Source organism: Drosophila subpulchrella, unplaced genomic scaffold (genome assembly GCF_014743375.2).
Source record: "Drosophila subpulchrella strain 33 F10 #4 breed RU33 unplaced genomic scaffold, RU_Dsub_v1.1 Primary Assembly Seq71, whole genome shotgun sequence".
NCBI lineage: Eukaryota > Metazoa > Arthropoda > Insecta > Diptera > Drosophilidae > Drosophila > Drosophila subpulchrella.
The window spans coordinates 202349-224527 of NW_023665707.1; positions in this window are offsets into that span (position 1 = coordinate 202349).

Sequence of the window (22179 nt, forward strand, 5' to 3'; positions counted from 1 at the left end):
TTTATTCTAAAGGAAATTGGAATTGTATTCGAAAAAGATCCAAACTTGAATAATAGTTTTTTAATAGAACCACCATATGATTTTACTTTGCTAAATACAAAATCTCGAAAGACTGCAATTTGGTTAACCAATACACATCACAAAATTTTTTGGAACGATGGAGAAAATAGTTTTCCACAAACTCGAAAGTATCTAAGGACAATTACAAGCGGAAAACAAATTATTTGTAAAGGTGTGGAAAAGAAACGATTTCTACAGACGTTTTTTGGGAGTCGTCAGCTCATTAATGTCGAGGAAATGGGCTGTCCGTCATTAAACAGGTTTAAAGGAAACCGGTTTCCCTATTGTGAAACACACCTTAAGGGCGGGGTTTGTGCTCTAAACAATGCATACATTATTTTGACATTTTTTAAAAGTAGCTTCAAAACAATAAAATAATTTTTATACATTATTTTAAAGTTGAGACTAGATGTGTAAGGATGTGCAAGAAAACAAAATTAATCAAATTAAGTTTCATGAGGAAATTGACCAATTTATTGAACAATTTAAAGGAGAGATAATTGGTCAGCATTTTCAATACCTTCTAAACACAAAAACTATGTTCATGAATCGAGGTGGTCATGACCTCAAAACTACGAATTATGGTGAACACTTTACATTTTATAATCCAGAAATGACGTCGGAAACGTGCGCCTGCTTCTTCTATGCAAATCGCCGGAATCATAGCAGAAAATAAATTTCTATGTATAAAAAAAAAAAAAATGTTCGCAATACCAAAATAAATAAATGTAAATGAATAAATGTATTTTTATGGTACAAAATAAACTTCTGACATTTTATTTCGAGTTAAAATTACAGGTACGGAGAATGGAAAATATTTCCTTGACTGAGATATGTCGGCTACTTGTGAGTTGTTGCGCGGTCGTGACTTCAACCCCTATTATGGGAACGTATTAGAGCTCGCACTTAGCCGTGAGGTCGTTGGCGTGAGGCTCATGATTTTGTCAATGGGCGTGCGCCTTCAGACTTGTGCATGTGTCCCTTTTATTCCGGTCAGGTAATAGACAGGTGCGCATGTTCGGGTAGCTCTTGCTTGAATCCCTTTTTTGATATGTTTATGACCCGTTTGTGGAAAGGAGAGAATCTTAGAGAATTTACCAGTTAAACCTTCTGGGGGCGGAAACAAAAATATTTGTTTGAAAATATTCGACATCTGAGAATTATTAACTTGTGGGATTCATTTTATTGGGGTTCTTTTGATTTCTAAATTAATTTTACAGTCATAGGAAACGTTATTCCCCAACATGATCGGACATGTTCCTCTAAGGCAACCATCTTTAGATGTTTTGGGTTTGTGACCTTTCTCACGTGCACAGCAACACCTGCTGAATATTAATTGCTAATAATGAGGAAAAGAATACATGATCAATATTGTCACATGGGGATGTGGGGAAAGTGTGCGACCTTTCTCCCGTGTAAAGCAACACCTGCTGAATATTAATTGTTGATAATGAGGCAAAAAGGTCACGTGATCAGTATTGTCACATGGTGGTGTGGGGTTGGGGGCAATTAAGTATACTCTTTATAGACATGATCGTGACATTTTTATGAGTTCAAAGTCCATTAAAATCACTTAATTTATTGGATTATCCTAATTGTCCCAGAACCCGCATACGTTAATGAAGAGGCGGGGGTCATTAATATGTTAATCAGTGAGAGGCGGGGTCATTAATATGCTAATTAGTAAGGGGGCGGGGGCCATTAATATGCAAATTGTCCCAGAACCCGTCTTTCCCTACTACTTAGTTGGTAAATATATTTTGAAGCTTGATTATTGGCACATAACGAATATTTAGCTTTATTTTTTTTTATGTGTTCCTTCTAATCGGTTTTAAATCTAGTCTAGCCCCATGCGTGGGCTCCAATTCTGTAACGGGTCGTTCGATTACATCCTTCGGGGAACCCTCTGTCTACCATAGGTGTCCAGCTAAGCTCAGGGAAATGGGGGTGGTTCTTGTGCCTTTTAGGAAGCAGCCGTCACTCGAATAAATTTGTAGACAGAGTGTAGCAAGTGCAATATGGAATGATTTTATTTATTTATTTATTGATGGACGTTGATGCACTACGAGCAGTACAAACAAGTGGCCCAACGACGCCAAGCACGTGCTTGTTACGCGCGGGGCCCTTTTATCAATTTGGGCAAAAATACGAGTTCGCGAGGAAGATACAAAAAACAAATAGAGACGGGACACAAATGAAAATAAAAGAACCATCTAAGAAAGAAGCAAATGAGTTAAAATATTAGTTTTTAATACCGGGGTAGAAGTTGAAGTGCAAAGTAAGTGATAAAGGTTATTATAATTATTACATAGAACGCGAAAGGGCTCGTGCAGACAACAATTAGATGTACATCGTGGCAAATTTAGGGGATAATAATTTCGTGTAAGTCTAACAGGAACATTGAAAGTTAGGCGGTTTACAAGTTCTACAGAATCAATATCACCTCTTATAAGATTTTGCATAAAAATAGTACCAAGCATTGTTCTACGATTTGCAAGGGTAGGTAAATTAAGCAATAGTAATCTACTCTGATAGGAAGGTAGCCTTATGTTTTGATCCCAGTTCAAACTACGAAGGGCAAAAAGAAGAAATTTTTTTTGTACCGACTCAATACGGTCAATATGCACTTGATATTGTGGACTCCAAACCGAAGAACAATATTCCAAAATAGGACGGACAAGGGAGGTAAATAATAATTTGGTTGTATAAGGGTCATCAAATTCTTTTGACCAACGCTTTATAAACCCAAGAACACTCATGGCCTTGCTGACAGTGGACATTATGTGGCAGTCAAATTTAAGTTTTGGGTCCAGAAGAACGCCTAAGTCATTAACTGAATATATGCGGTCGAGTGGCGTATTTTGAAGAGAGTAACTAACAAAAGTAGGAGTACCCCTATGAAAAGTCATAACGTTGCATTTAAGGCAGTTCAAATTTAAAAGGTTATACTCACACCATCCCTGAAAACAATCAATATCTGACTGTAAGTTGAAACCCGACGCTATATCATTATGTGATAAACAAAGCTTAACATCATCAGCATACATTAGTACACGAGAGTGTGTTATGATAGAGGGAAGATCGTTAATAAACAAAGTAAACAGCAAAGGGCCCAAATGACTACCCTGAGGCACTCCAGATGTCACATAGATCAGTTTTGAGGCAGAGTTCTTGAATATAACCCTCTGAGTCCTACCATTCAAATAACTTGAAATCCAAGTTAATAGATTACGTGGAAACCCAAGCTGATTTAATTTAAATAAGAGAAGAGAGTGGTTGACAGAGTCAAAGGCCTTACTAAAATCTGTGTATATAACGTCAGTCTGCATTTTATTCTTAAATCCATTTATTACAATAGATGACAATTCCAGAAGGTTGGTGGTGGTCGATCTTCGCTTAACAAAACCATGCTGACACGGTGATATTAGCGAGGAACATAAATGTTGCAAATGAGAAGTAATAATACGTTCAAATGCTTTAGGAATTGCCGACAATTTAGAAATACCTCTGTAATTCTGGGCATCCGCCTTCGCACCCTTTTTGTGAAGTGGAATGATAAAAGAGTCCTTCCAGATAGTAGGAAAAACTGACGATGAAATAGACAAATTAAAAAGTTTAAGAATCGGTTTACATATGGTTGACGCACAAAACTTAAGCACACACCCGGGGAGTCCATCAGGACCGGGAGAATAAGTTGGCGTTGTTTTTTCTAAGTCTCTTACGAGAGAAATTTCCGTAATTTCAGGGGTAAAGATACAATTTGCCTTATTTAAGGGATTAGGGTAGTTAGAATTTGACCAAGCAGCCGAACTATAAGTAGTTTGGAAAAACTCGGCAAATAAATCAGCAATTTTAGAATCCGTCGATGCCTCCATTGAGTTAAAACGTACCGATGAAGGCAATGCTGACGACTTACGCTTGGCATTGACAAAGTTATAAAACTGCTTCGGATCATTTGAAAATTCAAATTTACATCGACTTAAATACATAGAATAGCAATGACTATTGAGAACATTAAAATCCGATCGAGCCACCACATATTTCGAAAAATCAGATGGCTTACCCGATTTCTTATACTTCTTATAAGTGTTTGTCTTAAGGTTTTTAAGTCTTTGAAGCGCATTGGTAAACCAAGGTGGCCTGTTTGTCTTTGAAGGAAACCTATCAGGAACGCATTCATTAAAAAAGGTATTTAACACTATATAGAAGTGTTCAGTGGCACTTTAGATATCCATACAATTGTACAATTCTGTCCAATTATATTGAGAAATCATGTCGTTAAGTTTTTTATAGTTGCATTTTCGGAAACATCTCATTTTAGTTTGAGAAACTAAAGGAGAGAGGGTATCAACGCATGGGAGGCAGATTGTCAATTCCATTGTTGGATGATATCGGTCTTCAGGTACAACAAGAGCGTCAATTCTAGATACCGTGACTTCAGACGGGTCTGAAACAAACACGAGATCTAGTTGTCTATTTAATGAATTCCGTATAAAGCTTACTTGCTGTAACGATAATTCTAGAAGACCATCTACAAAATCATGGGCGGATAGAGGTATAGCGACAAGTGAGTCAGTAGGAGGAGACCAAGAAATATCCGGGAGATTAAAGTCACCCAAAACAATCAAATGGTCACGGTTAGAAAGAAGGGATAGAACAGATTTTATCGCAGTCAGGTGGTGCTCATAAATTAGTATATCAGAGCCAGGTGGAATATAGGAACATGTAACAAATATTGAGAATGATTGCAAGGAAACTTTCACACTAACAAATTCAATTTCATTAGGAGTATCAGAGTGAATTCTCTCGGATGTTAGGCTGGTGCTAACGGCAATCAGCACACCGCCTCCCCTACGTGAGGAGCGATCAGTCCTATAGGCATTAAAATTGTTAGACAGAACTTCATTGTCAGATATCTCTGGTTTCAGCCAAGTTTCCGTAAAAGCCAAAATATCAGCAGTAAATGCAGAGGAGTCAGCATAAAGCTTGGGTAGCTTCATATTTAGTCCCCTAACATTTTGATAAGCCAAAAATAAACTTTTTAGTTTTTTGGCGCAGTGGAAGGTCTGTTATTTGTTCTCGGTTTATTGGGAACAAATTCTTTTATTACTAAATCATCATTAAGCCAAAAGCTTTCAGAAAGTAGTACCTTAAACACATCAGGCGGAGCAAATATTTTAAAAGACGATATACTACGAGCATATGAAAATCTAAATTGTTCAACTGAAATATTCTCGGATGGGAATTTTTCACGAATAAATTCCAAAACATCCTCAGATGTGGTATCTGGGGTGAATCTCGAAACAAATAATTGTTTCCTATGCGGAACAACCGATAATTTCTTACGTCCCCCAGCAGCAGATTGCACCTCACTAAGCTGAGAGCCAGAAACGGTAACTTCTGTACCTATAGGTACGGTCGGCACCGTAGCCGGCACTGAAGGTTTCTTTACCACCCGACTTCGAGAAGCAGTGACTTCACCTGAAACAGCTGTATCCATAGGCGCAGTAGGTTCACTTACCACAGTGTTAACAGAGACTGCTGCAGCCACCAAGTTCGGATTTGGGGTGGATACCGTGACCGTATTAACTGCCGCTAAGCTGGTTTTTTTACGTTTAGGCGACTCAGTAAGTAATTTTTTATTATTAAATTGGGCACAAACGGAATTGAACCCCTCATTGAGCTGTTTAAAAGCACCAGAGAGATTCAAAAGGCTGTCTCGAGTCTGCTTCATAAAGCCGCTCATCTCAACAACCATTTCCTTGCAGGATCCGCATGACCACATGAGTCCAGAATTCTGATCAATGAAGTCTTTGACTCTACCAGTAAATCCTGCGCACTTAACGTGCATCATCGATTCGCAGAGCCAGCAGAAAATAAAAGGGTCTTTAGTTGAACACGAAAGAGTACAATTTTTCTTTGAGCAAACAAGAGCCATTTAAAGGAAATGAAATAAAATAAAATAATATATGAAAAATACCTCAAGTAAATTTGGCACTGGGATCAAATTCCAAATACACAAAGGCACAAAACACGAAAACAAATAAGAGCGCGAGATCGCGTATTATTTTAAATGTAAGAGAGCACGAGAGAATAAATCTTTTATCGATTGAGCGTTGCTTGTGGGACACTGACAACTTTACGCAGGAACAGTTACAATGTAAAGCAAGCAAGAGAGAGAGAGAGAGAGAGACAAGAGAATAGCACACCAAAAGTCTACCAGAAATTTGGCAGGTTCAGAGAGAGTTTAAGTTACAGTTGTAATATAGAGCGGGAGAGAGAGTGAAAATCGAAGAGTTTAGTGAGTATAAAATTACACTAACAAAGCTAGGAGATTAAACAAATCTAATATAAATGTTAAAACAACTGTAATCACTGGGAGATCTAGTAAAAAAACACTAAACACACTTACCCAGCGGTTAGACTGAGCTTTGTTAATAAACAAACACAAAACACTCGCAAAAAATCACAGAATAGACAAAAATTCAGAGCACAAGAGTAAACACAACCGTTCACAAGCGACGCTAAATCGATTAGTGATAAGAAGTATGAAAATAAATGCGGAACCTGGCAAGATCATCCGGAGAGTTTAGGTGGAATTATTTTCATAATAATACGGCGTACTTAAGGTGCCTAAATAAAGAAGTTAGCAACTCATAATTTCATTCAGGTTATAATTCAACAATTTTTATACAATGTGTGGATAATACATTGAACTTTCAGTAAGTTTGTATTCATCTATGTATATGATATTCAATATTTTAGGGATTTCAATTAAAGATCGCGAGTTATGGGGGTTTAAAGAGGTTTACTCTGTGTGCTGACAAGTAGTAGTAGTAGTAGTAGTAGTATTCTTTATTTATAAAAAACATTGAACAAACGGCATTTCAAGTGTACAATTTAAAAGGATTCACAAATTTTTATATAAACAAGAATTAAAAAAGGAAATCAAATATATCGACTTGGTTATTTTAACCGTCTGTCGATCTCTGCTTTCCCAGTGTCAAAACTGCACAGTGTACTACACCTGACTTCCCGGGTCTTCCCCAGATATCAGATCATTCTACCAATCAGTTTAACAACTAGGTGAGCTGAGTTACGTGTTGGGTTTATAATATGAAGTGTTTAAAAGCTTTCCGTTAAAATGTTGTTTCGGTACTTTAGAGCCTGGTTGATGTAGCTGTAGAGAGTTGACCAACATTGCCCATCCAGCGAATTGAATACATCCCGCGGTTGCAGCTGTGCCTTACCAAAATGCAGCAGGCGGATCTCCCGTAGAATTTCCTGCTCCCTCATATTGCAGATCAGGCACACAGTGTCGCTGGCTGTCACGATTGGGATATAGCTTAGTGAAAGGATTTCTCCCCTGGCCATGAAAATGGTACGGATCTTCTCAACGGTGAAAGTAAAATAGTTATCAAGTCCCAGATCATAATTAAGGGACCTATGAGTCATCCGAGTTGTGCTTCTCCTTGATTCCGTTTTGAACTGAGCCCTATAGGTTTCGTCCATATGTACTGAAATACTTTTCGCCCATTGCGACCATTGTGAAGGATCGCCTAACTGTAGCCTTTCTCCGTAGGTCTCGGCAAGCGCCTCCCATTCTATGACCCATTGCTTACGCTCCTCCACCAAAAAGTTCGCTAGAATTCGTGGCAGCCTATGTTCGGGCATGGTTACCACTTTCTGGATATATCTGAAATGCATTTCAGCTGTAAAGATATGCAGCGGCGACAGTCCTGTTTCAAGATATAGCATCCTGTTCGGAGTAAATCTGGGTAGACGAAATATTTTGAAAAGATATGCAGCGGCGACAGTCCTGTTTCAAGATAAGGCATCCTGTTCGGAGTAAATCTGGGTAGACGAAATATTTTTTTTAAGAACAATCTTAAATGGCTTTCAACTTCTTCATAAGGTGAGATGCCCCAGACCTGCGCACCGTAACAAAGGATTGACCGCACTGCTGCACTAAACAGCTTGTACTTGCTACTCATTGGAACGTCCTTTTTTCCTAGCAGCGATTTCCATGTGCAATTTATGGCTAGTTTTGCTTCTCGAAGTTCCTCCTGTAAATGGATGTTGAAACGATCGTTGTGGTAAATCCAGACTCCCAGATACTTATACGACTTGACAATTTCTAGCTGAATAGACCCTAAATCTTGAAAATCAGAACTTTCGACTTCTCGGTGTTTACTAACAATCCCCATATCAAACAGTATTTGTGCAGAGCATTAATCATTGTTTGCTGTTCAACGGGGGATTCGGCGAGGATCACAATGTCATTTGCATACAGCAGAGCCTTGTTCGCGCATCCGCATATTTGAATACCGCAAGACAGGCTATCCGTAATGTCGTTTAAGAAAAGGGAAAACAGGAGGGAACTGAGTAGACATCCTTGCTTTACTCCAGCTTCCGTGGTAAGCCACTCGGATAGTTCTTCTCCATCCCATACTGCCGAAAGGTTATCCGTGTACAAGCTTTGTAGGACATTTAAAAATGTCGTTGATATGCCGGTATTGCTGAGCTTGTAGGTTAGGGTTCTCCTGTCTATAGAGTCGATGGCAGCTCTGAAATCTACAAAGAACGCGTATAACTTTTTCCCGCCGTCGATATATGACCTTGCTATACTTGTAAGACTGAAAATGTTGTCTACTGTCGAATATCCTTTTCTAAAACCGGCTTGGAATTCAGTAAGAATTTTGTAGTTTTTTACCCAGTTTTTTAGCCGCTCTAGTAGCATCGCATAGAAGACTTTAGATAACGCATTTTGAAAAGAGATTCCTCTGTAGTTAGATGTCACTTTCGGGTCGCCTTTCTTAAAGATGGGAAAAATGGTAGCTTTTTGAAAGCTCTTTGGGACTGTTTCCGATCCCAAGAACTTGTTCAAAGTAGTGACAAGGCTGGCTTTAAATTGAGGAGTAGCGTACTTTATGAATTCCGATGGTATCCTGTCAGGCCCGGGTGCTTTTCTTTCTTTTAACATTGAAAGTACATTTTCCACTTCTAGTACTGTCACACATCCATCTAAAGAATGATTCTTTACCCACGGCATTACAAAGTGCAGCGATAGCGTCCAGTCTGGAGGCGCTAGAAGATCACGGAAATGTTTTCCTAGAACATCTGCATTAACTTCCATTGATTTTACAAGTGAGTTTCCATGGAGTTTCCTAATAGTACTCCAATATGCCCTGCTATCTGTTATGGAATCCAATGATCTCGGTAGGTTAATGTAAAATTGCGTCCGAGCGTTTTGACAAGTTAACTTGTATGCGGCGTTTGCTTCATGACACATTACCACTGCAATTGCTGCGTTTGTTGATTGGGCCTGCCTTAGCAAGTTGAAAGAAAGTATTCGAGCTGCCTCACACTGCTCCGTGTACCACTCTTGCTTAAAGTCTCTGGGCTTTCTTCGTCCTCGATTATTAACGGCTTTGGTAATGCACTCTGTAAGAAATCCTTCAATTTTGTCAGGGGTTATCAAATCTGCCACACAATTCGTTGCCAGGTTTCGGTCCAACTTTGTCCTTTAGTTTTTACTCTCTCGATTTCGCCAAATCAAACTTGGTAGCAGTCCAAGCGGCGCCGTGCTTGCGTCCGATTTTGTGAAGAGAATGACTGTAACTTCCAACGGGAGATGGTCAGAGAATATTTGACTGCTCACTTGGAAGTCCTTGATAGTTTCTATCCATGTACCGCGTGCCATACATAGGTCGATGGTGGACCGACCTTCACCTCTCATAAAAGTGTAATCGCCCAAAGGATCGCTTGCCGACCTTCCATTGGCCACCGTGAAGCCAAACAGCTCGACCAAGTCCATTAGTTGCCGGCTATTGGCGTCTGTTACTTTGTCTTTGGCATTACGGGCTTCATTGAGGGAGCTTGTGACTAACTGTTGGTCGAATCCATGAAGTTGAGCTTCACCCAGCCTTGCGTTATCAGTGCACTTTCATTTAGTCGAGCATGGCCTAAAACCTCATATAACTTCCCAGAATCTCTTTCCCAATGATTGCAGTTAATATATACTGGCAGCAAGTGCAGGTTTTCATTTTCTACAGTCCTCAGTTGGATAATACTGGTCTCACCTACATTTATGAATCTGATTATATTCCGGTCGTGAAGTTCTTTTTTATTCCAAATAACATTCCACCACTTGCTCGTCCTCTTGCGTTAGTTCGGAAGGCGGGCACCCATCTAAGCACAAAATCTTTAAAATTTGTCTTCAACAGCATCCAATTTGGCTTCAAGGAATGTTTCAGATAGAATGAAAATTTTAAACGACGCAATGTACTGAAAGAAATCATAAGCTTATTTTTTATTCCTGCCACGTTATAGGACAATAGTCTGATCTCCAGTCTCTTTATGGTATCGGCCTCTTCATTCGCATAAGCACCTGCAACATTACTAGATTCTAACAAAGGACTACATCCACTACATTTATTCTTGTTTCTTTTTAGTTTTTTGACTTATACTTTTGGCTTAGGGACGCATAATTAATGTAAACATTTCCAAACTGTTTCCGTATATTTCCTTTAATTTTGTTTCAGCTGATTTTCGTTGCCACACAAGCACCTTATTATTATTAAAGGACATCCAATTTTTGTCTACGTTAATACTGTCGTTTTGGACTTTTACTTTTGTTTCCCTGCGACTGGCCAGATGAAACTTTTTTAGCTCTAGAAGAGCCATTTTATTCGCCTGTTTTTCCACTGTCAAATCCTTGTCAAGGAACACCTGACTTCCACGCAACTTATGGCCATTCTTCAAAATATTCTCCGCTTCTCCTTGGGATTCACATTCCACTAGAACCATCATTTTACCATCCCGCTCATTAAGCTTTCGCGCATCGGAAACCCTTGATCCTTTTAATTGCAGTTTCTCTTCAATCAGAGTTTTGACAGCCAATTTGCAGTTTTTATCCACCTTCAGATCTTTTACAACTACATTTTTTTTCTTTTGTTGTTCCAGCAACATATTTATAGTTCGCTTATCAGCTTCTCTATCTGAGCGAAGGCTTAAAACCTCTTATTTGAGCCGCGCATTGTCGTCGGTAAGCTGTTTGACCTGCAGAGAAATAGCCCCAATACCGCTTTTCAGCTCTTGTTTAAGCCCTTCGACGTCCGATTTAGTTGGCAGATTTTTTAACTTTATGTCGAGCAGCTTCGACATTTCTGATGTCAGATCCTTCAAGGATGTTCCACCTGCAATGTTTTGGGACATATTCTCCAGCTTCCGCTTTTGTGATGCCTGCACCGGTGATAAGTAGTTATCTTTTTCATCCGAACTCGACATGACTAATAACACCATTTATTTACCCGCCTAGCAGTATGCTCTATTTTAATAAAAAGGTACCTAGCGCCCTTCAGTGGTGGCCGCTACCCGATAGGTTCAACGTTCTAGTTGAACTCGTATGCAACTCACTGCGGCTGCGACCAGCTGATGGTTACCACCTCTAGTCTTGTTTACTTCTTCCCACGCCGGTTCAACTCATCCGCGCTTTCCTGCCTTTTCCCGGTTTTCCACAACTTTCGCCGAAAAAATGAGTGAAAATCGAGTTTAGCTTTCTGCAAAACTAAGTGCTGATTCTCGTGAGGTGCGCTGGTCCACTGCGGATCCTCCGTGTTTTCTGCGGTCAGTGAGCACAGCGTCGACGTTTGCCCGTAAGTTTGAGTTTTTTATGGTGCGGGTGTCGTAAGAAGCGAAACTTTTCTCGGAGCCTGATAAAAAACTCGACTTCACACTTCACTTTCTTCTTCTTCTTTTCGTGTGTGCTGACAAAAAGGCTTCTTTCATATAGATTTGTGAGGTATTCTTGGCTATGCCGTACTTACCAGGTTCTCCGATGTCGACAGGCCTGTGGACGACGTTGTGACCTTGCAGGTAATGGTTAAAGTTAGTATGTATATGAAAAGTTTCAGATCGTCAGCAGCACATGTAATAATATTTTAAAGTACAAATAAAGAAACGGTATATATTCAAAATAATCAAAATTAATACAAAATAGGGTTAAAGTTGCTTTATACGAATATTTCACGTCGTTTAGAAGCACATAAAGTGGGTTTGCATAAGTGCTGATGAATCTCGATGAAAGTTGCTGGGGATGGCCAGCGGATTCTCCAAAATTGAAAGATCAACTGAGGCAACAATTTTGGCGGAAAAATCCATGCAATTGTCTCTCAAAAGAAGTCTATTGGAGCGTTGCTTTCCGCGCTGCCGCCCATGCAAGCGATTTTGGCCCAGAAAAGAGCGAGAATTATTGGCCACCAAGAACGGTTTTTGGAGGGCGGTTGGTCATCCAGGCAATGGGGTTTTCCATAAGAATTAATTACTGCCCAACCTTGGGGGGCTCGGTACTCGAGAGACCCTACAGAAACAGGATGAGAACAAATTCGTGGCACACACTTTTCACTAATTCTTACCCAAGCCAAGTGTGTATTCGGGGGCTGTAACCACAACACAACTGAGGGGGTAGTTAAATATCCGCAGACGATCGAATCAATTTGAAGAATTTAATTCCAATTTCACATGTGTTTTTTTTTACATTGGTCGCCACGGGAATACTTTGATATGAACTTATCTTTGGCACCGGTATCGAGAGAATGAGAACTGGGTGGGAAACGGAAACGGGGTTGTAAAATTTAAGCTCGGCTTTACATGTGCATTGGATCAGCTGACCTGTATGCGTCTAGACTTTAGACAGTCTTGCTATCTGTGCCCTATCTCCTTCCTACGCTTAATTTTGTCGGAAGAACGAATTACACTCACCTCCTCCGGAGATGGAAAAGACTCATCTTCCTCGCTGTCTCTAATCTCTTCCTCAACCTGAAAAGCATTAACAGAATTTCTGGGAATCGGACGGGAATTAGGTCTTTACCGGGAGCCCCTGAAAAATTCATCATGCCTATAACACTCTTTTCGTAGAACAAATAGACTGAGAGTAGAAACGTGTAAGAGCTCATGTTTCAACTCGGGTTGTAAATTGTACCTTACTTCAGTCGTTATATCTGATTCGGATAAAGGTTCCCTAAGGACATCCGCGATCATCAACATCGCGTCTAGAAATTCATCGAACGATTCAGTAGTAGTTTTCGATGCCGTAATGCATTCTTGATGTCCCGATCAGTTCGTTGGTCTCGGTACCTATCCTTTAGGCGATCATACAAACTAAAGCGCGAGCGTCTTCAATGTGTGAGCCCAGGCTTAAATTTGCTAAAGATTCACCAATTTGATCTGCAATCGTTGCCACCAAGCTCGCCCTATGGGTTTCTAAAGATCTAGCTATTATTTGTTGGATTTCGAACCTGGCGTTGAGTTTTAGGCGTTGGAAAATCGGCCACTGCTCGAACTTTTGCGGGGTTTATTAACAAGGTTCCTCCTCCAACTATACACCCAAGATATTCAACCTGCTTCAATCCGAATTGGCTTTTCGTTACATTTATTGTTAGGCCCGCTTTTCGTAACTGACTAGCGACCTCAGCCAAATGCATCAAGTGCTCCTCGAAATTTTAGGACAAAATTAACAAGACATCCAAGTACACTAGAGCATGGGTCTTCAGCTTGAATGAAATAACGACACAAGGTTCCTCCTCCAACTATATACCCAAGATATTCAACCTGCTTCAATCCGAATTGGCTTTTCGTTACATTTATTGTTAGGCCCGCTTTTCGTAACTGACTAGCGACCTCAGCCAAATGCATCAAGTGCTCCTCGAAATTTGAGGACAAGATAAACAAGACATCCAAGTACACTAGAAAATGGGTCTTCAGCTTGAATGGAATAACGACATCCATGAGGCGACACAACGTTTCTGGGGCGTTGGTAGGCCCAAACGGCATCTTTTTAAGCTGATACAAGGGGCGGTTGGGCACCGTGAAGGCAGTGCTAGCCAGTGATTCCTGGTCTAAAGCGATTTCGAAATACAATGCACAGGGTGTAGCCAACTTATTAATCCATCTAAGATGGGCATTGGATATGCGTCTTTCACTGTAACTTAATTTAACTTTCGTCCATCTAGGCAAAATCTTACTTTGCCGGGCCTAACAATTAAGGTCACTGTCCTTTCCACGTATGACGTTTTGGTTTATGGATGGTACTATAAAAAAGACATGTCCTTTGTTCAGAGTTAAACGAAATAGGTACTGTATATATGCATATATCCTGCTGTGTTTGCCCATCGGCGGTTTTAACCATTCCCTTTAGCGGTCTAACGGCACAATTTTGTAAGATAATACGCTGCGCTAATTCTCCACCGATAACGCTCTGGTTGGCTAATGCTAAGTACAAGTGATCTAATAATTATAAATGAGTGAAAGGACGTATATCGTTTTTCTTATGAATGAGTGCTGAGATAATACATTTGTTTAAATATTTCTTGTCCCTATAATAAGATCGAATACGATCCGATGACCGTTTTGATTTATTAATCGGATTTATCACCAATTTATCACCTTCCGATTGATGCTTCGTTTCTTGTTGAGGTGCTTGCACTCGAATGTTATAAGGTAAAAAATTGAACAAACTGTTAGTGACTATGGTTTCAGGACTGTGGGGCCCTTTTAAATCCGAAACTTGTTGTGGACATTCGACTTAGGGAGACGACGAATATCCGTACTAAGTTTTCCGGCGATGGATTGCACTTTTGGCAGTTGGGCCTGTATGCGTATGGACTTTAGACAGTCCTGATATCTGTGCTCTATCTCCTTCCTACACTTCCCTCACCTCCTCCGAAGATGGAATAGACTCATCTTCCTCGCTGTCTATAATCTCTTCCTCAACCTAAACCAATCTGAACCCTTGCTTCTATGGGTAGTGCTACAGACTCTTGACTTAATACTGCCGCCCGAGTACAATCCTGTCGGCACAATGGACAGGTCTCGTTAGTTTCTAACCAATTTAATAGACACGATTTATGATACTGGTGTCTGCATGGGGTTGTTATAAGTTCGGCATCATTGTTAGCCTCATTACAAAAAGTACAGAGAAATGGTTCATTGGCAGATACCAATGAAACGAGGTTTTTAACACTACGCCTAACAGCCATATTTTGAGAATTGCTTTTATTATTGTAATTTGTTTATTTATTTTTTTTAATTTTTTTATTTATTTATCTAATTGTTGTATTTTTTCTTTCCTTTTAAGAAATTTGTTACCTTAATTAGTCGGAGAAATTTTCTTTGATTTGATGATAATAAGAAATTTAAATTTTCTTATTTTTTTTTCTTATTTTATTTTCTTAAGTAATATCACCTCAGAGTATTTTTGATTTATGTGTACAAGTTAATATCTGCATGCCTGGTGTTCCGTAACTGATTTAAATATATTTTTTATTTCAAAACACGAAACTTTGAAATTCGATTGCAAGAGAACCATGGTAGACCGCGCCCTTATTTCTTCATGTAAATTCTTAAGAGCTCGCGGTCCGTCGAGGATAATTTTATCGCGAATTTTGGGTGTGGGGACCGTAAACTAGAGCATTACCAGAATTTTGAATTCAAAGAGGAACATGCCCAAAAAAAAATATATAGCATGAAATTAAATTACTTGGTGTAGTCTTCGTCTTTTTGACACAGCCAAATTCCTACGAAATTCAACTTTAAATATGTGTAAAAATACCGTTTCACAAAATCTATTTTCTGGTTGCTTTATTTTAATTTTACAATTCCAAAGTCTTTAGACTATATGAATTCAGAAACTAAGAAAAATGTTTGGTTGGATCTTTGATAAAGGGGGGAAAGAAAAGATAGTTGGTAAATATATTTTGATGCTTGATCATTGGCACCTAACGAATATTTAGATTTATTTTTTGCCTCATGATTTCATTCAGGTTATAATTCAACAATTTTTATACAATGTGTGCATAAAACTGGGATAATACATAGAACTTTCAAGCCCAGACTCTGCGCTCACACACTAGGAGCACCGTTGCCACACCTTCGCCTGAATGGCTAAAAAAGGTAGAGTGGGCAAGGAAAGTGCTTCCTAACTACGGGCAGGATAAGCCCACTCAAGAAGGGACTCAGGCGAAAAGGCAGCGATCCCTTGAACTACCCGGACCATCGGCGAAGAGATCTAAGATCCAGCCATCGGTCTCGTTCGCCGAAATCACGAAGAATTGTGTCCTACTCGGCCTGATTAACAGGAGAAATCCGGAGGGCAGGATCCCCAGGAACAAGTGGAAGGCAGTGGAGTCCCACCTTTCCCTCATTTGCCTGCGCATGGTACGGGAGAAGCCAGGCACCTCGCCCTGCTGCATGGACGCGGGCTGGTACCAGGGCAGCGCCAAGGTGGTGGCCTGCGACAGTCAGCGGTCGGCTGACTTGTATAAACAGGCGACGAGCAAGCTCGACGAGGTCTACGAAGGGGCGAACATCGTCGCGCTAGACTGGTGCGATGTCCCCAGTAGACCCCGAGCCAGGATCTGGCTTCCAGCAGCGATCAAGGCGCCGGAAGACATCCTCTTCATGTTGCAAGAATGCAACCCGCACATCCCTACGAAGGACTGGAAAGTCGTCAAGGTGGAGGAGCATGAAGGGGACGTCAACCAGGCGGTGTTGGTCCTGAACAAGGAGTCAGTTGCTCCGATCGAGACTGCTCGAGGAGTGCTGAACTTCGGGTTCAGTGCGATACACATCAAGGTGTACAAGGGCGACTCTAACGCCGCTAATAGCTCTGCCGGCAACCCAGCCGAGCAGGTGCTTGCTAAAGAGTTGGAGGCACCTCGTGGGCCGGAGGATGGCTACTCTACCGATTCGTCGCTAAGCAGAGAGATGCGAGCGCTCGGACCGGCTTTCGAGGCCGTAGACCTCAGCGATACAGAGGAGGCCGACGTCACTGTGGTGGGGGTTGAAGCTGTAGATGTCACTAAGACTTCTACAAATAAACCTTCACCACAGTAATGCAGCGTCTGCTGCACTTCTGCTTCGCCTGACCGAAGGCGGAGCCGACCTACCTACTACCTACTACCTTGGGTAGTAGGAGGCAAGGTTGCCGGACTAGGAACAAAGGAATACAAGCTTATGCTTGACCCCAAAGAAGGTAAAATTCGAAGCTGCATATTAGCCAAAAGGCATCTTAGTATATTTCTACTTCGCAATTACAGCAACGGAAACAACACCACAGTAAGCCTGGAGCTGCAAAGTGGCTCTATAAGGGTCCTATCGGCATACTTGGCCTTTGAAAAGGAAAGCCCCCCAGATGCGCTGGTCAGAGGACTAGCAGAGGAATGCGAAAAGCTCAGGAAAGGTTTGGTAATAGGCTGTGACGCCAACGCCCATCACACCCAGTGGGGTTGCCCAAACAACAACGACAGAGGTGAGTCTCTTTTTGATTTTATTCTAAATTCGAACCTATTCTTATGCAATAGGGGCAATGTCCCTACATTCATAACTAACGATCATAGATCTAACTTTGGTATCAGATTCACTCGTAGGCGCAGTCAAAAACTGGGCAGTCTCTTACGAGCACTCCTTTTCGGACCATAGATTCATAGAAACTGTATTGTCCCTTGATTCGCCCTTGCCGGTCAGCTTCGCTAACCCCAGACGAGCCGACTGGCACAGGTACAAAGAAGTTCTGACAAATATCCTCCCCATGGAACCGTCAGAGAGCATCACAAATCCACATGAGCTGGACGAAACAGTATATAAATTCACAGAGGCATGCAACACTGCCTTCAAAGTGGCATGCCCCACAGAGAAACACAGGGGAAGGAAAAAGCCCCCTGGTGGACCCAACAACTATCAATCCTCAGAACCAACTGCAGATGCCTGTTTAACAGAGCAAAGGCGGGAAATGAGGACACTAATTGGCTGAACTACAAGTATGAACTAGCCTCTTACAAAAAGGCCATTAGAAGAGCAAAACGAACGGCATGGCAGACCTTCTGCTCTGACAAAGAAAAAACAATTGATGCCGCAAGGCACCTAAGACAGCCGCGCCTTTGGGCTATCTTCAAAAAGCAAATGGATCATGGTCAGACTCCAGTAAAGAGTCCTTGGACCTGCTCCTAGACGCTCACTTCCCGGGGAGCCAACAAGCAGGTCATCCTCCTTAAAGAGGAGCAGGAGAGGGAATTGAATTAGATCCACTCCTATCGGACCGCAACATGAAATGGTCAATTCATAGTTTCGAATCATACAAATCGCCGGGACCGGACGGGATAACACCGGCTCACATCCAACAAGCAGGACAAATAGCCATAAACTGGTTGAAGAAAATCTTCCAATCCATCCTGGCGGTAGGAGAACTACCAACAGCATGGCAAGAAACAAAGGTGGTTTTCATTCCCAAGGCAGGGAAGGCCACTTACACCACAGCAAAGGATTTTAGGCCAATAAGCCTAACATCATTCCTGTTTAAGAGCTTTGAAATAATGATAAGCCTACACATAAGGGCCACCGTAGACCCAACACAAATATCAGAAGCACAGCACGCTTACACCAAAGGTAAGTCAACCGAATCGGCGCTACACTTGGTGGTAAGCAGCATCGAGAAATCACTCAGAATCAAGGAATACACACTGATCGCCTTCCTGGATATAGAGGGAGCCTTCAATAACGTGCTCCCCACTGCTATAACTGAATCTCTCACAGAACTAGGGGTTGAGCCGCCAATGGTGAGGCTAATCCATAAATTGTTGATAAGCAGAATGGTCACAGCCACACTAGGGACCTCAACCCAGACTAGACTAGTGAACAGAGGCACCCTGCAAGGAGGTGTACTATCACCCCTCTTGTGGAATATCGCTGTAAGTAAACTACTGCGGATTCTGGAAGGAGGAGGTTGTAAGGTCGTGGCATACGCAGACGACGTCGCCATCATCTTTAATGGAAAATATCCACAGACACTTTGCGATCTTATGACCGCTAAACTTAAAATACTATCGGAATGGACGATAGCGAACGGACTCGGGGTAAATCCCTCGAAAACGGAACTTGTTCTATTTACAAATAGGTACAAAATTCCAAATGGGTGGGTACCCATTCTAAACAATTGTAATCTCTTTTTTAGCGATCTCGCCAGGTAATTGGGGTTAGTACTAGATAAGCGCCTCAAATGGGGCTTAAACAACCAAGAGAGAACCAAAAAAGTGACCATTGCACTTTACTCCTGTCCCCTAGAATAGTCAACTGGATATACACAGCGGTAGTCAAGCCAATCCTACTGTACGGAGTGGCTTTGTGGTGGACCGCCTTGCACAAACAATGCATACTGACTCCTCTAAACAAAGTACAGCGAATGGCGGCTTTGTGTATTAGTGGAGCCCTTCGAACCACCCCGAATGAAGCGCTGAATGCGATCTTGAACCTCCCAAGCCTGGACTTAGCAGGCATGGAAAGGGCCAACTCGGCAGCTATTCGACTGAGAGACACTAGGCAGTGGGAAGCCCCATTTTATGGCCATGCTAAAATTCTCCAGCATAATAAATCGATTCCGAAGATCACGGATCTATGCAAATCCATTAAATATATTCACACACCCTTTGAGGCCCTGATTCCTGATAGAGAGGAATGGTAGCAGGGCCGACCGGGCACTACGGACGCAATCTATTTCTATACAAATGGCTCCAAATTAGAAGAACACGTTGGCGGAGGTGTATACTCCGAACAATTAGATATCAGGAAGTCATTCAGGCTCCCGGACCACTGTAGCGTCTTTCAGGCGGAGGTCTACGCTATAAAAGAAGCACTAACCTGTTTAGGGAACTCGAGAAACCCTACAGAAACAGGATGAGGATAAATTCTTGGCACACACTGTTCACTAATTCTTACCCAAGCCAAGTAGGTACTCGGGGGCTGTAACCACAACACAACTGAGGGGGTAGTTAAGTATCCGCAGACAATCGAATCAATTTTATGAATTTAATTCCAATTTCACACGTGTTTTTTTTACAATGGTCGCCACGGGATTACTTTAATATGAACTTATCTTTGGCACCGGTAACGAGAGAATGAGAACGGGGTGAGAAACGGAAACGAAGTTGTAAAATTTAAGCTCGGCTTTACATGTGCATTGGATCAGCAGATAAGCATCGATAAATACCAATGGATATATACTAGATAAGCTTTTTACTAATGACTGCGTTTTTGTACAAGTTCTAAATATGAAGATGAACTATTCTCACCCTCACAACCTTAGCCAAGGGGCAAGGTGGATGGGCGGGCCATCATTTCTGCGGGAGTCGGAAGAACGGTGGCCCAAGCCTTCTGCAAACGATCCCAGCAGTCCACACTCCGCTGAAGAAGAGATGCCATGTGGGCTTACACTGGTAATTGCAAACGAGTTTATATCTTTGCATTATAATCGCTTGATCAGGACCACAGCGTGGATCCTCAGGTTCATACGACGGTGCCGTTGATTAAGGGACGAGTGTGAGACCTACGGTGTACTTAAGGTGCCTAAATAAAGAAGTTAGCAACTCATGATTTCATTCAGGTTATAGTTCAACAATTTTTATACAATTTGTGCCTAAAACTAGGATAATACATAGAACTTTCAGTAAGTTTGTATTTATCTATATTATATTCAATATTTTAGGGACTTCAATTAAAGATCGCGAGTTATGGGGGTTTAAAGAAGTTTACTCTGTGTGCTGACAAGAAGTAGTAGTAGTAGTAGTAGTAGTAGTATTCTTTATTTATAAAAAACATTGAACAAACGGCATTTCAAGTGTACAATTAAAAGGATTCACAAATTTTTATATAAACAAGAATTAAAAAAGGAAACGAAATATATCGACTTGGTTATTTTAACCGTCTGTCGATCTCCGCTTTCCCAGTGTCAAAACTGCACAGTGTACTACACCTGACTTCCCGGGTCTTCCCCAGATATCAGATCGTTCTACCAATCAGTTTAACAACTAGGTGAGCTGAGTTACGTGTTGGGTTTATAATATGAAGTGTTTAAAAGCTTTCCGTTAAAATGTTGTTTCGGTACTTTAGAGCCTGGTTGATGTAGCTGTAGAGAGTTGATCAACATTGCCCATCCAGCGAATTGAATAAATCCCGCGGTTGCAGCTGGGCCTTACCAAAATGCAGCAGGCGGATCTCCCGTAGAATGGGGCAGCGTCCTATGAAGTGCATGACGTTTTCCTGCTCCCTCATATTGCAGATCGGCCACACAGTGTCGCTGGCTGTCACGTTTGGGATATAGCTTAGTGGAAGGATTTCTCCCCTGGTCATGAAAATGGTACGGATCTTCTCAACGGTGAAAGCGTCAGTAAAATAGTTATCAAGTCCCAGATCATAATTATGTGCTTCTGCTTGTTTCCGTTTTGTACTCAGTCCTATAGGTTTCGTCCATATGTACTAAAATACTTTTCGCCCATTGCGACCATTGTGGAGGATCGCCTAACTGTAGCCTTTCTCCGTAGGTCTCGGCAAGCGCCTCCCATTCTATGACCCATTGCTTACGCTCCTGCACCAAAAAGTTCGCTAGAATTCGTGGCAGCCTATGTTCGGGCATGGTTACCACTTTCTGGATATACCTGAAATGCATTTCAGCTGTAAAGATATGCAGCGGCGACAGTCCTGTTTCAAGATATAGCATCCTGTTCGGAGTAAATCTGGGTAGACGAAATATTTTGTAAAGATATGCAGCGGCGACAGTCCGGTTTCAAGATATAGCATCCTGTTCGGAGTAAATCTGGGTAGACGAAATATTTTTTTTAAGAACAATCTTAGAAGGCTTCCAACTTCTTCATAAGGTGAGATGCCCCAGACCTGCGCGCCGTAACAAAGGATTGACCGCATTGCTGCACTAAACAGCTTGTACTTGCTACTCATTGGAACGTCCTTTTTTCCTAGCAGCGATTTCCATGTGCAATTTATGGCTAGTTTTGCTTCTCGAAGTTTCTCCTTTAAATGGTTGTTGAAACGACCGTTGTGGTAAATCCAGACTCCCAGGTACTTATACGACTTGACAATTTCTAGCTGAATAGACCCTTGGCTCATGACTGACTTTGAACCTCGACAAGGGCCGTTGCAAGTAAGACGTGATCTACCTTTTGGGGCATAGGCTGACTAACCGAGGCACTTAGTGACTGTTGGGCTACCTGATTGTCAATAGGCGATGACAATTGATTGCCCGACGGTACTTGGGAGGTTGAGGTATACCGATGCAGA